Raw genomic sequence first — 15,284 nt, 5'->3', positions numbered from 1 at the left:
GTTCCCAGGCCGGCCTGATAGGGGGTGCAGGCCTGTGAAATGGGGAGATAATGGAGACCAGGTGTGCTGTGAGTGCCAGAGACACTACTCAGCGTGTGAGCTTGTCTTGCTGAGAAGGCGAGTGTCCCAGTGCTGCTCTCGAACACCCAGTCAGGCATCTCAACACACTCTCTCTCTCTCTCTCTCTCTCTCTCTCTCTCTCTCTGGCCAGTAGTAAGGACATTTCAAAGAAATTATTATTGTGATGCACTTTTGTTGCCTGCCAATTCTTCAAGGTATTTTTGAAGACTTATTGAAGAAATGCTTAGTTTGTCAACTACAACCGGAATCACACAAGCCCTGATGTTTCACCTGCACAAGATCACAATCATGACGTTCTTCATCATGTTTTTGCTTAGATTCTTTCTGCCACACTGAGACATTCATATTACTTTGAAAAAAAAGCTACAGCAATAACACTTTATATATTTGTGCATTCCATTAATATATAATGCTACGTCACATAAAAATCCTTTGTTTCTTTATTCTTTTGTGATTATTTAAAAATCATTACCATCAGGTTTAAGGTTTCTATTGCGAACAATGTATCAGTATTTTACTGCATTTTTTACTTTTGCAAGTACAAACTGAATTCACATTATTATTATAGTATGTTTTTTTATTTGACTCACCCTCATACCTTTCTAAACTTCAAGGCTGCTGGAGGAAAAAATATATAATGGAAAAGACTAGCGGAAAAAATAAGGGGAAAAGCATTTAAATAAAAGATACTGTAGATAAAACTAGTATGTCAAATAGGAGGAGGCGGTACATTTCAGAAAGGTCTTAGAGGACGGCGGTTTTACATTTGACAAAAAATGCCGTTTGCATACTTGAGTCATACAGAGCAAAATTGAACATAATGGCAGGATGGAAAGCACTTTGAGTATTTTAAATATTATACTGTATGTTACAGACACAGACCATTTCAACAGATAAATTCTTTTGTTAAAAGCTTTAATTAAAAAAAACCTCTGTTATGTCTATCATACTATTTGATGTATTAGACACAATGTTCATAAAGTGTCCTACAGGGGTTTCTTTAAACTGAAAGCATTATTTGTTTATTTATTTATTTAGATTTTAACAAATTCTATTACTTTATTTGAAGAATAGTAAGTCACTTCTATGTTCAGTTTTCATCTATGTTACATATGTGCATGGCTTATAATAAAAAAGATAGCATTTAGCTAATTATTTTAATATACCATTATTGTAAGCCTGAAATAATCAAACAATAACAGTTTTTGTCTCGGATCCATTAAACCCACTACTCGCAACTGAGTAAAGTGCTTATGTCCAGTGATGTTAGAAGCTTAATTTGTAAAGAAGGCAGCTAAAATAACTCAAAGCTATTCACACAAGGATACAACTAGTAAAAAAAAACATTTTCTGTTTCTGACTTACAAAGATGAGATGGATTTTAGAAAGATCATATGTTTCAACTTGGACCTAACATTCCTGCATAATATCTCACGCTGTCTCTTGGTGTAGATTTAAGTGAGAAAAAAAAGCAGATCTCCATAGCCCCCCCACCCCCCACCCCAACTTTCTTGGAACGCTGGTCCTTTAGGACACCTGGGAGTCATGATACATTGATGTACCACTTACCAGATTTGTCTCAAAGTCTGATGTAATATTGCATAAATACATCTTTTTATTGTACTGCAATGCTTTAAGAGAAGACAGATAGATTGCACATGCTCTCTCTTACACACACACACAAACACACCATCTGTCTTTCTTTCTGTCTTTTCTTATTTCTTTCTTTCCAGCTTGCACTTTGTCTTCATCTCTTTCTCATATCCTCTTGTTCTGAGATGACGAGCAACCATGAGTTTGCAGCGTAGATTAGTTTTCACCTTATCTCTCATCCAGAAACGCTTCTATTTGTTAAGCGTTTACCCCTGGCGACCATGGTTAATCTGGAGTAGTTGAAGTTTTAAAAGAAAGGTCAGGCGGATCAGGCCGCAAAAGTGTTTCTAATCAGAGCAGACAGGCTCGCAAAGCTCCTCCGTAATTACAATCTAATTAGCAGGCACCAGACAAAATCCAGCATGCCATTTGGCATCAATAATTTAACTCTTTAGTGACTGTATTTAAAGAACATGTGTGAAGAGAAGGCAATATTCATATCTATTGCGGCCTCTAACTTATCATCATTTGATAAATAATGTTACAAGACTTATAGCACCATTTGTTTCCACTTTAAAATTATCAATAAAAAAAAAAGAAACATTTTAAACAGAGATGAAGTTTTCTTCAAAAGAGCCTACATCCATATTTCAAGAAAAATAGCTTGAAATATAATCACTAATATATTTTCAAATATATGAATTATTTTTTTTGCAAAATGTCCCTAATATCTAATAGCATGGAGCTATTAACTGCACTGTGTCTTTGTTAGAGCTGTGGATTTAAAAAAAAGGAAAAAAAGAAAGAAAAGAAAAAAGGAATCCTGTTAGTTTTGATTCTCGTTAAAAAGAATGTAAAAATGTGACATTGTTCATATTGTGATTATCTAAAATATAATATATATATATATATATATATATATATATATATATATATATATATATATATATTTTTTTTTTTTTTTTTTTTTTTTTTTTAAGGCATCCCTCAATGATCAATATATCATCCTTGATGGAAACACATGGTCTAATAAGACTGACTGACTAAGCTGAGGTTCAGATGTTTCTAGAAGGGCAAAGAGGGCGTTTATTCACCAAATGCCTGAGAGACTGGAAGCTGACAGATGCTAAAGTAATCATTTCTCCAAAGAATATTGGAATATTTTAAAGTGGAGGATTTGATTTACTGGGTCTGGTTATCAAATCGCAGGAAGAACAGACTAAAGCGTCACTTTTAAACAAAGTATTTAAAACGCAGAAATCTTGCTGAGTTGGAATATTAAAACCTTGTGTGTGGTGAAAACAGCACTTCGTTCAGTGCATTTCTGCTGTTTTAATTACAGCCCAGGCCTGGTGGAGAGAATCATTTTGACGTACAATTGTGTAGCAGTATGTAGAGTTATTGGCGTTCAAAGTACTTCTGGCAGAAGCGAGCATGCTGAGAGTTTGAGCGGAGGGAAATAGGATTTCAAAGACAGACCCCTATTACTTTGTGAATTAGGTTGTTTGCAGAAGAAAAGTGAGCTGTACCATTGGCCAATTGACTGGCCTAGATCGCATTTTTGTGTCCATTCCTCTTGGACTGAAAGGCCTGATGGAATAAGTATTGACTGGTGGAGAGGGATTTGCAGGCTAAGGTTTGCTAAGCCTGTGTGTGTGTGTGTGTGTGTGTGTGTGTGTGTGTGTGTGTGTGTGTGTGTGTGTGTGGAGATTACTATAATACAAAATATGCAGCAGGAAACATTTTTTCACTAATACAATAGTGTTGCATATAAAAAGAAAAAAAAACACTGTTCTAACACTTGTTTACTGTCACCAACAAAAAAAAATTTAACTTAAAAAAAATGTATCTTCTTTTCATTTCATTTATCTTTTCATAAGATTCATGTGTGTTTGAACATCAAATTCCACATTTAGTCCCCATTTGCTCTTATAATAACCTTTACTCTTTTGTGCAGATTTTTCACTAGATGTTAGAGTGTGCTTGTGGAGATTTGTGCTCATTCAGCCACAAGGATGTTAGTGACTGATGTAGGTGAGGAGACCTGGAGTGCAGTCAGCTTTCCAGTTTGGCGCAAAGGTGTTCAATTGGGGTAAGAGCTCAATAGCAGACCACTCAAGATCTTCTACTCCAACCCTTGTAAACTTTATCTTAATGGAGCTCGTGCACAGGGACATTGTCATGTTGGTACGGGTTTAAATCCCCTGGTTCAAGCGAAGTGAATATTTATCACGTGCAAATAATTACTAGAATTGTGAGCCTCCAACTTTGTAGTAACAGTTTGTGGAAGCATCATATTTGGTTGGAAAAGTCAAGTGTCCCAATACTTTTCTCCAAATGATCACTGAACCTAGACAGTTCTATTGACTTGTGTGGGAAAAGAAATCTGCCTGATTTCCTACATTGCACTGCTGCCACATGATTGGCTGATTGGATCAGTGCATGGATCTTTTTAGGTGTGCAGGTGTTTCCAATAAGGTCTATACTGCACCTGTAGTGTAATCATATGGACTATAACATGTGCACAAGAGTAAATAGTAAACAGTCAACAGTCAACAAAGTGTCAAGCACATAGTAATAAATTGTGTGTGCGTGTGTGTGCGTTGCCCTATATTTTTCCATTCCTGTCTCCTGTCACAGAGCAGAAGTGCCGTCTTCTCTCACACAAGCGTAAACAATATTTTTTAACACATTATTTCCCTACATCAATAAGCGCCGACAATCTCGTTATGGCATATTTATGCAAGACACCTCATAATGATAGTGTGGATCTGTGCATGCATAAACACAGGATGTGTTTATACAAATAATGACTTCATAATCAGAGCAACCTTCTTATTTCATTTATTTATATATTTATTCGTTTCTTTTTTGTTGTGCTTTATTGCACCTTAGAGGCAATATGCCTTATATTTTTTTATTCTAGAGCCCCACACATCTCCTACTCACGAATATACAAGTTTATTAAAAGTCAATCAAATTTGAAAGTCGTTAGTGTTCCTGAGATTTTGCATTTCAGTGAAATTCGGGTAGGGCGAGGTGACCCGAGACGAATAATATTACTGGAGAAAAAGACAAATGCTCAGCAAAAACTAATCTTGTATCTGATGATAATCTTGTAACAGGAAAATTGCCTTGTGCAAAGAATCCGACCCTGTGTAGGTGTAGGTGCCGGTGCGTTTTGCACAGGGACGAATGACGTCGCTTCCTTGTCTGAATTGATCCTCGGGTGCGAGGACGCCTCGTTATTTTGGCGCTCCTTTTGCAGTGTCGTCGTTGGCTAACAAGCTGTTCTGGGTTACTCCCTTAGCATGTCAGTGATTCACATCTATAGGGAGTGTGCTTACAGGCTCCCATATGAATACACACACACACACACACACACGCACAGATAGGACAATCAACCCAAGGTCATTGCACGTTAATTCCACTTGGGTGTGCAGTTGTGGTCTAAAATTAATAAGGCCACATTTTTTGAATGCTCTATATAATAAATGTGGGGCAATTTCTCAATGCCCCTCTCACCCTGTTCCCCACTTACTACACCCCCTTTCTCCGTTCTCCCTAGACATATTAATTTTTGACCAAACGTCCCCGCTTGACTACTGTAATGAGGTATGATGTATTGAGCCTGGGTTGTTGCCATGGACACCGCAGTCCCCTGTTAGTTGTCATTAGAGCACAAACAAGCGCTGGCATCTAATGTCATTCCAGTTTACATGAGGGACAGCGGTGTATATATATTTATATGTGTGTGTGTGTGTGTGTGTGTGTGTGTGTGTGTGTGTGTGTGTGTGTGTGTGTGAGCGAGAGAGAGAGAGAGAGAGAGAGAGAATAATATTCCCCACCCTGTGCATGCATATAGAAAAACTGCTTAGTACACACTCAGCATTTAAAATATTTGGTTGGAGATTAATCAGCCTGTTCCATTTCCTCATACAAGCAGAGTTCAGTGTGTGTGTGTGTGTGTGTGTGTGTGTGTGTGTGTGTGTGTGTGTGTATGTGTGTATGTATGTATGTGTATATATATATATATATATATATATATATATATATATATATATATATATATATATATATATACAGTATGTGTGTGTGTGTGTGTGTGTGTGTGTGTGTGTGTGTGTGTGTGTTGATGGGGGGCAGGGGGCAGGGTGTTTCTTTTCCTCGCCTCTTTCAACCTTTCAGAAATTGAAGTTGAATCTTTAGATTGGAAGATGGAGTCCACACGTCTTAGAATAATTGCCTTTTCTTCAGAGTCTCCTCCTTTAATGTCATTTCTTTCCCAGCCTCATATTCTATAGTGGAGCGTATTTCACTATTTTTGCGTCTGAAGACTGTTTATCTTATACCAAAATTAGATTTAAAAATAACACAAGTAAATATGACATAATTCCACACCTACTTCAGTAAGTTGCTCAGAAAATAACACACAGCATTACATTGAATAAGAAATGCAGTTCATCGTTCAGTTCATCATTTTTCCAGCCATGTTTGGTTCTTTCCCAAACTGTTACCACAAAGTGAAAGGCACACAATTGTATAGAATGTACAGGTAGTCCCTGACTTACGATGGCGATGCAGTAAGATGACACCGTCGTAACTTATCGTAATATCATACGTCGAAGTCTTAAAGAATGAAGAGCAGAATGGGTTAATATACTGTCATTTGTTAATTATTTAACAAGGTAAAGTACACAATTTAGCAAAACAAAACAAGTGGACGAGCACCGGTTCACGAGCGGAGGGGTTGCTCTGTTACGGGTTCCAGCGATGCTGATAAAAAGGAAAAAGACAAGAGGTAAATTTGCTAAATTTTGCTTTGACACCAAAAGCACAGAAAAAATACCCATTCTAACACCGCAGCAGCTGAACTCTGTTGACCACTGGCGAGAGTAAGGCATCTAACTTGGTGGAAGATGCGTACATACTGGCAACGTCCCAACGTATCATACTGCATATACACTGCTACGTTTGCCTACCAAGCGAAAATGAAAATTTTGTTAAAATGTTGTTGTATAGCTATCGTCGTCATAAGTCAAACCATCGTAACTCAGGGACTACCTGTATTTAGATGTGGTAGTATACAGTAGAATTTTTCCTTCACTTGAACTAGACTCAAACATGTTCCAGCATGACCAGGCCTCTGTGCACAAAGCATAGGGGCATTGTTATGCTATTAACATAGTATAGAAAAATTATCATCTGTGTGGGTTAGTTGATTATTTTTTAACTCTGACCCCTAGGAAGAGGTGGTAGCATTTGACTTTGGATCGGAAGGTCACAAGTTCAAATCCCAGCACCACTAAAATACCACTGCTAAGCCCATGAGCAATTCCCTTAACCCAAAACTACTCGTTTGTAACTCTGGATAAGAGCATCTGCCAAATGTTTTCGCACTTAGAATTTTCCACTTGACAAGGATTTCGAAAATGTCAAAAATGACCAACAATTTCAAGAATTACAATGTATATTAGTCTATATTTATATATAAACAAGTTGCTTTTGATTTTCACTTTTATAATATGAAGGTTATAATAATAATAATAATAAAAGGTAATAAATGTTACTTCCTTCACCAGCCTTTTTAATGTAATTTCTCTTGATATTAACAGAAAGAAATACAACAAAAAATATTATTAGATTAAATTATATCAATGATTACACGAGATTACTGAGAAGCGCCCATCATACAAGGCTCTGTTACAATAGAATGTATAGATAATGTATTAAAACAGACCTGGCGTGACTGTTAGAGCTGCTGTTAGGGAAAATTAAATCGAGAATTTAACGGCGCTGTGGTATAAAAATATATATATTGCGTTATTTAACAGGAAACCTTTCAAGCGGATCCGTCTCATGTTCATTCAGGTTGCTTTTGTAAGTGACACGAAAAGGTATTTAACAGATTTCAGCTGAAGAGGCGCCGCTATTGTCGCGAGATATGTTAGCATGCAATTTGCAGGCCAGTGTCTAATTGTGCAAACTTGACCTGTCGTGTTTCTCTCAGCTTCTGCCGTTCTCTGGATAAAACACCAAATGAACAGCTCAGAGTGAATCAGTGAATGTAGCATACAGCGACGGCTTCTTAGACTGTCTGTGGAAGGAATTAGGGAGAAATGAAGGTGAATTATGGGCAGCCCTGCTGGTGCTGAAATGGCTGTAAAAACAGGAGTGTACAGGGAGTGATCACAGACAAGTCATCAAACTCATAACGCCGAGAAGAGGACAGCCATCCGCTCTGGAACCTTCCATGCAAATGCTCCCTGTGGAGTTTCCTCTTATTCTGTCATCACAACTCCCTTAGCTGCTGCTTTCTCTCTTCACACACACACACACACACACACACACACACACACACACACATACACACACGTGCTCTTCCGTATGATGGCCCCTCTCTCTCTTTTTCTTTCATCTCTGAACTAAACTAGACTTTAATCCGTAGCACAATAAACACATGCTGGCCAAAGCCAATAAATAAGATCAACCACTTGCCAAAAAATGACCCAACATAATAAAATGTGTGGCCTTGTAAGAAGAATTTTACTCCCTATTCATATATTCACATGGAACTGCTTCATAGATGTCCTGTCCAACACTAACACATGTCTTAGAGCTCACAGCCAGAGGACAGTTCATCCTGTAAGAGACAATCTTTCTTCTATGTCCATGAATTTGTCTCTCTAAAAACCTATTCGCACAATCCATACACACCCCCTTCTCCTCACCTCTCTTTCTTTCTCTCTATCTCTCTCTCCCTCTCTCTCTCTCTCTCTTGCTCTTTCTTGAACTTTTCTCATCTCAGAGGAGAAAGAATGTTTCCTTCTAAAAAAAAAAAAAACAGCACAAAGCCAAACAAAGGTTATTTCTTTTTTTTTTTTTTTTATGTATCTTTTTTTCTTGCACACATCTGCCTGTGAGCGAAGCCAGGCTTTCACACCTGGAAGTAATAAAGGAGAACAGAGAGAGAGAGAGAGAGAGAGAGAGAGAGAGAGAGAGAGAGAGAGAGAAATAAGGAAGGATTAATGTTCGGTGTGAGAAGGAGATTATGTTCTGAGAGAAGACAGGAAGGAATGCTGTTTCACTTTCAACCTCAGACAACAGGAGCGAGAAGACGCATGTGGAAAAAAAGAGAGAAAGAGAACATGTGAGAAACATTAAGAGCTACACACAACCACGGGTGATTAAATGAATTTTAAACAATAAGACATCACAAACTGTCACGCTCTTCAGCACTCTCTTTCAGAGTTTTTAGTCATTTATAAGACACTCGTACCCATTGCAGCAGGATGATTGAATATTAATATCATGATGGTTTATGCCACAGCACACTTTTCTTAGATAAGTGTTTATCCTCAGCAATTGTTAGTATTTTGTATTGAATGTGTAAAATTGTAAAAATGTTTAAATTTGGTGCTTTTTTTCATTTAACTCATGTAACATTTTTCATTTAAAGGTGTACTGGGCAATGTTTTCATTCCTTGTTATGGCATAATATTTTGTATATTCCCCCCAAATCAAGATCACATATATGAATAAAACATTCAAATAACTGAAAATGCAACATGACACAGTGCTTGGAGAATCAGTAAAGATTCATAATTTGAGTAAAGCAAAGAGGATTATGAAATCAGCATTTTCCTATTTTGGTTCTCTTTTACATTTTTTTTTTATGTGACAGATACTGGAACTATTTGATCAACTATTTTAACTATTAAAGATGACAAATTCCCAGTTCTGCTATCTTTACATCTTTGGACACAATAAATTGTTTTGTCTGAGGCAACATAACATGTAGCAGAGTAAACCAGGGCTGAGAATTGCTGCTATTATATAAGTATAAAAGAAAGCATTTTTGTAATAAATGTAAAAGGATAATTATAAATGTAACTATAAATGAATAACAGTATTGTGTATCATTTTAGGTATTTTTTTATTACTTAATTGAGATGTTTGTATTCATTGTTGCTTAATTTATTAATCTAATATCTAACAGGATGAACACCATTAGGTAAAATCTTTATTTTTTTTTTATTTATATAACATTATATAGCATTTCATTTAATAATATCTTAAGACAAAGAATACAAAGTTTTATGGGAAGCTTTCAAAAATGGCTAAAGATGGATTGGATTTCACATGAAAGGGGACAGGATTACTAGAAAAAATAAGTAATGCATAGAAAATATGCATTATGTTCTATAAAGTAAAGAATTAGCTTTAAATGTTTTTCTATTTCACTATCCAGTGCTGATGTCTGATTTACTCACTGTTTTTTGTAACCATTATTGATATTACCTTGGACAATAAACGCTCAAGAAAAATGTATGTCGAGTTTTTGTGAGTATGAAAGCCACAGAGAAAATCATGCCACCTTGTTAATGTAGTACAATTAATCCAACAAGCGCCACTGTACTTCCATACAGGATGGATTTTTTTGTGAACTGACTGAAATTCCAGGCCCTCAGGACTTTCCCTGTTTTCTTATAAGCAGCTAAACTGAGATCCCATGTACTTGCAATGAAAAGTGACAGGAAATTGACTAAAGCATTGGAAATCAATGGAAAGTAAATGCACTTCTTAAGTACAAGTGAACAGCTGAGAGCTACCTTCTGTCTCTTCTCTCCTTTTCCCCCTCTTTCTCGGCACTCTCTCTCTCTCTCTTTCTTTCTCTCTCTTTCTCTCTCTCTCTCACTTGTGCTTTCAATCTCTGTCTGGATTGTAGTCCAAGTCAATACCTGGCTACCAAAGGAACACTAAATACAAACAGCCTGAGACTGAGGTATGTGTGTAGAGGTTTTGACACACACCCGTAACTCTATAATGTTTTCTCCCACTTAGTCTAGGATGGACAGCAGACTATAGTGTCCCGAAGTGGCTTACATGAGTATTCATTCCGTAAATCCCCAGTTGGTTATTTGGGATTATAAAACATGGATCTGCACACAGTAATACATAATATCAAACTGGGAGAAAAAACAGTACTGGAAAAAGAGAAATTTGTATTTATCCCAATCCCAAACTCTCAAGGCTTAAATATCTAAAGTTTACATCTAATCTGAATTTGAGAGTTTGAGCAATTTTCCCAAGAAAAATGGGCAAAAATATCAGGATGCAGATGTGAAAAGCTGATAATCACATATTCTAAAAGAGTTGCAGCTGATATTGTGCTAATAAAGTATTCATTCAGCAAGGGGTCAACAAATATCTGCTTTGTTTTGTTGTTCAATTAATTGTTCTGACACAATAAAACCTTTTACATGGATAAATATTAAAGGGAATGGTGGCTCAGTAGTTAAGATGTTGGATGTCTAATTAGGTTGAGAGTTAAAATTTCAGCACAAAGCTGCCACTAATGTCCTAAGGTCCTTAACCCTCAGTTGCTCAGTTGTATAAACGAGATAATTGTAAGATATTCTGGATAAGGGCACCTGCCAAATGCCATAAATGTAAATAAAAGAGGTATTGTGCAAAGATCCAAATAATGTCCATTTTGATTCCAGGTAGTAACACTACAATATAGGAATGTGTCAATACTTAGTGTTTTTGGTATCAGGGTTATTCTGTGCCTTGTTGTTTACTTATATACCAGGTGGTAATATGTTGCATAAAAACTTAGTGCATGTTGTTGGGCTAATGAACAGGCAATGTGAAATAACTGCTATCTGGAGTATTTCAGGATTAACGACAGCAATCAAAGCAGCCTGCAATCTTGAAAAAAAAAGAAAAAAGAACTATAGCGTCATCTTACAATAAAAGTAACCCGGTAAAACATCTTAAACATAAAACTCAGCATGAGGAGTTCATTGCTAGCAGCACACAAAGTACTAATGCCGTGTTAAATATTACTACAGTAAAATTCCTTTTACAATCCGACTTGAGCAAAAGTACAAAAGTCCTCTTTTTTGAACTATATTTTATTCATTTAAAGATGTCAATGTTCCGTTTACCTGGGCATCATATCTTTTTAAGATAAACGTTTTCTATTGTTACAGAGAGACAGTGACACCCTTATACTACACAAACTCTCACCAGACCCTGTTCTAAATAGCGAGGAATGACGAGGAAAAAAAAAAAAATGCTGGAGCAAAAGTTTGCCAAAATAAAATAATAAAATGCAAATACCTCCTTAAATGTACTTACATACAGTAACAAAATCTAAACATTTTCTTCCTGCTCACCACTGCTGGTTAAGTGTGATACATAACTACAGACAATGCTAGGTGAGTGAAATTAACAGTTTTAACTCAGTATGTCAGTTTGGATGATCAACAACGGACAACAAAATCTTGCCATTCTGATAGTTGTACAAAAGCACTTTTCCAAAATGGAGCTCTTTACTGTAACCATGCTCGATTTGCTAATGTAGCTAGCTAATGTATAGCATGGATATTGAACTAACATTATAAAGAGCAAACATAGTAATAAAACTAAGTGTTGCTGATTTTTAACCAGGGAAACACAAATAAGATAACATATAATGTCTGTGACATCACCGATTGACTAATACTAAGTAGATATCGATGCATCCCTTCTACAAAATGTGGAAAATTTCAACTGGGTATTGTTTTTTAGCACAAAGGAAGAATGTGATTTATATCAATAAACGCTGAAGCATAATGAACGTTATTCCAGAAACCAGATCACTATTATTATGCAAGCAGCAGCATAACTTGACATTGGTGTAGCATTAAGGAGTCTGCAGAGGAAACAATAGCTCAGTATTATGCAATACGAAGTGCAATCCAAACACACAGTAAGTTATGTTCAGTGCAATCGAAGAGTAGGGCCCAGGAGAATGCTTACATAGCTTCTCTCTCCCCACCGGAGGAGGCGGGAGCTACAGTTAAACCAATTATTTTCAAAAACAACAACTCAGCTTTGCAGCGGGGAACCTTTCACTTCTAAAAGAAAACAGAAAACGGAGAGATATTGCAAGGAGGAAGCGGAGGTGTGGGCGTCGTTCGGAGGGAGCCGAAGTCGGCATTCAGACGGAATCAAAACAATAAAGCTTGATTTATACTTCTCCAAATGATGTTCCTGTAATCGAGTCAACCCCCCCATTCTATGCCTCCTAGTTCTCTTATACCTCCTCCTCCTCGTTCACTTCTACCTCCAAATCCATTTACCATGTTTGGCCAATGAGGCCCCGGGAGTGCTTTGATGATGTAATGCCCCATACAGGTTTAAAAGACTTTCTTCTTAATCCAGACCACCGCTGTCTCTCCGGAGATCAATGGGGGTGGTGCCTGATCAATAGCATTACATACAAATCTCTGTCACTTTCCCACAAACGGTGCTGGCATACAATCTGTCTGGGTGCCAGCTGTTTCCCTCTTTCTCTCTCTCTCTCTCTCTCTCTCTCTCTCTCTCTCTCTCTTGTTCTCTCTTGCTCTGTCTGTTTTTTCTATCTGTTGAAACACAACACGTTTTAATAAGTAGCAAGAGGACCAAAACACATACACCACCTTTAATATAGTAATGAAGTACTACTGCTGCAATCATGAATTCCTTGTATTTAACAGTACAAGACTCTCATTCTGCTCATCCTGGTATCCTTTCTCTCTCAGACATCCAGTATCATTTTTGTTCACTTTTATACACCTGAATACGAAGGGTTCCAGTTTGAGTCTCGGTTTCTGTCACCACATGCCTTCACTCATCAGGGATCTAAAACTTCATCTAGATTTCTGAAAGCTGGTCCATGACAATATCGATTGTTAAACGTGCTATAAGAATACAACAATTGGTGTAATGAAGATTTTATAGAAGGTGCTGCAGTTACACAAATAATGTGTCTAATTCCAGTGGTCAATTCCCTGCGGTGGTTTTATGCACGTTAAAACACAGTTGCTCCCTTTAACAAGAGCTTTGCTCTCATCCTGGAAGCTTAATGGCGTGAGCACATGTGGGAAGGGAGGAGAAGCTCTGCGAATTTGTGCGTTATCAACCGTGGGTCCATGGTTTCATAACAGGAACGTTCTGTCTTCTAATCTGTAGCCATCACTTTTATTTGCACGTAGAAAAGATTCTCTGAGGAGATTAAAGGTGTTGTGAAGGTGGTGTGAAAAAGGAAAAAAAGGCAAGAAAGTAAAAAAAAGGAAATTAGCAAGGAGGACGAAGGTCCCTGTCACAACATAGGCAAATGTAAGTAATAAACATGCGACGTCGTCTCTGACAGCTCATCTGCACACACACACACATACACACACACACATACACACACATATGCACAGACAGGGATTAAATCTATTGCTCCATAAAACTGAGGCTGCTCACGAAACGAAGAAATACGAAGCAGAAATAATATTTCAAGTATGATTAGTTCATCCGCAGGGCACCTTGTGCGATTGGGTGTGGGTGCATTGTGCACGATGAGCGGTAAATTATATCCAGCCTTTGAATGATTCCTGCAGGTCCTATTACGACACTAAGAGAGGGAGAGCGAGTGGGGAAGGGGGTGATGGAGGGGAATAAGGGAGAGGGAGTGAGGTGAGAGAGGAAAAGCAGCTGAACAAATCGGATGAATTCTGTTTCCAGCTGTCTGACTGAACAGGATGGGGTGGAGGTTTTTTTTCCCCTTCCTTTTTCTTCTTCCCTTGAATGCTCAATGCATTGAATGCAGGGTTGAGTATGAAATAAACTATGCATTTTATAGCCCCAGTACATTGATACATGCAGGTGGCAACTGCAAAAACACTCTTGCTATCATTCACACACACACACACACACACACACACACACACATGCACACACACACACACACACACACACACACACACACACACACACACACAAACTCTCTGAAAATAACTGTATCCATCCCTACTCTCTGTATCTCCCCACCCCCCACAACCACAACCACCATCACCACCCCGACTGTGCAACCTGAATATTTGAGAAGCGCTTGTCTGCCATTCGTCACCTTGACTTGGTTTTATAGTCGCTGACGGAGGCAGTTGTGTTAGCACCGACTGCCTTCTCGACGAGTAGGCATGCAGAGTTGACCTACTCCTTTTTTTTATGCTTGTCTGCATTTCAATGCATTTGTGTTTAGGATTTTTTTCCTCACTCAGCTCAATTAAATGGAGCAGAAACTGGGATTTGTATTTCCATTTTCCATTTTGGAAAAGCGTTCATGAGGATGTGCATAATGTTGGTCAAGCGCATCCATTTCCTCCATGGCCAAACACAGACCACTGAAATATTAGATATGAAAAGAAATACCACAGTGTAGTGTGATGAAGCCGAGGTTTGTTTTTTGTTTTTTTTATAACATTACAACCTTTCTATAATATTTCTATTGAATTCATAAAACACAACTAAAAAAAAAACATTTTTGACTGTTACAGAATGCTGACACTGGAGACTCCTTCTATAAATGTTAAAACAAGCTGAAATTTTTCACCATAGCAATAATAACACTATTATTTGTTTATTATACACATTCATGTGGTAGCTTTTACTAAAGAAATGATATATTCGAGAAGTAATATTTGAATAAGTATTTTGTAAATTTTTTCAACTGCTGACGATTCTGACCAATTAGAATTAAGATTTCAAAAGCAGCATGATACAATGAGGTAATTTTATAAACTGAAATGGAA

Source organism: Silurus meridionalis, chromosome 9 (genome assembly GCF_014805685.1).
Source record: "Silurus meridionalis isolate SWU-2019-XX chromosome 9, ASM1480568v1, whole genome shotgun sequence".
NCBI classification, from domain to species: Eukaryota; Metazoa; Chordata; class Actinopteri; order Siluriformes; family Siluridae; genus Silurus; species Silurus meridionalis.
Note: the sequence above shows the minus strand (reverse complement) of the source record.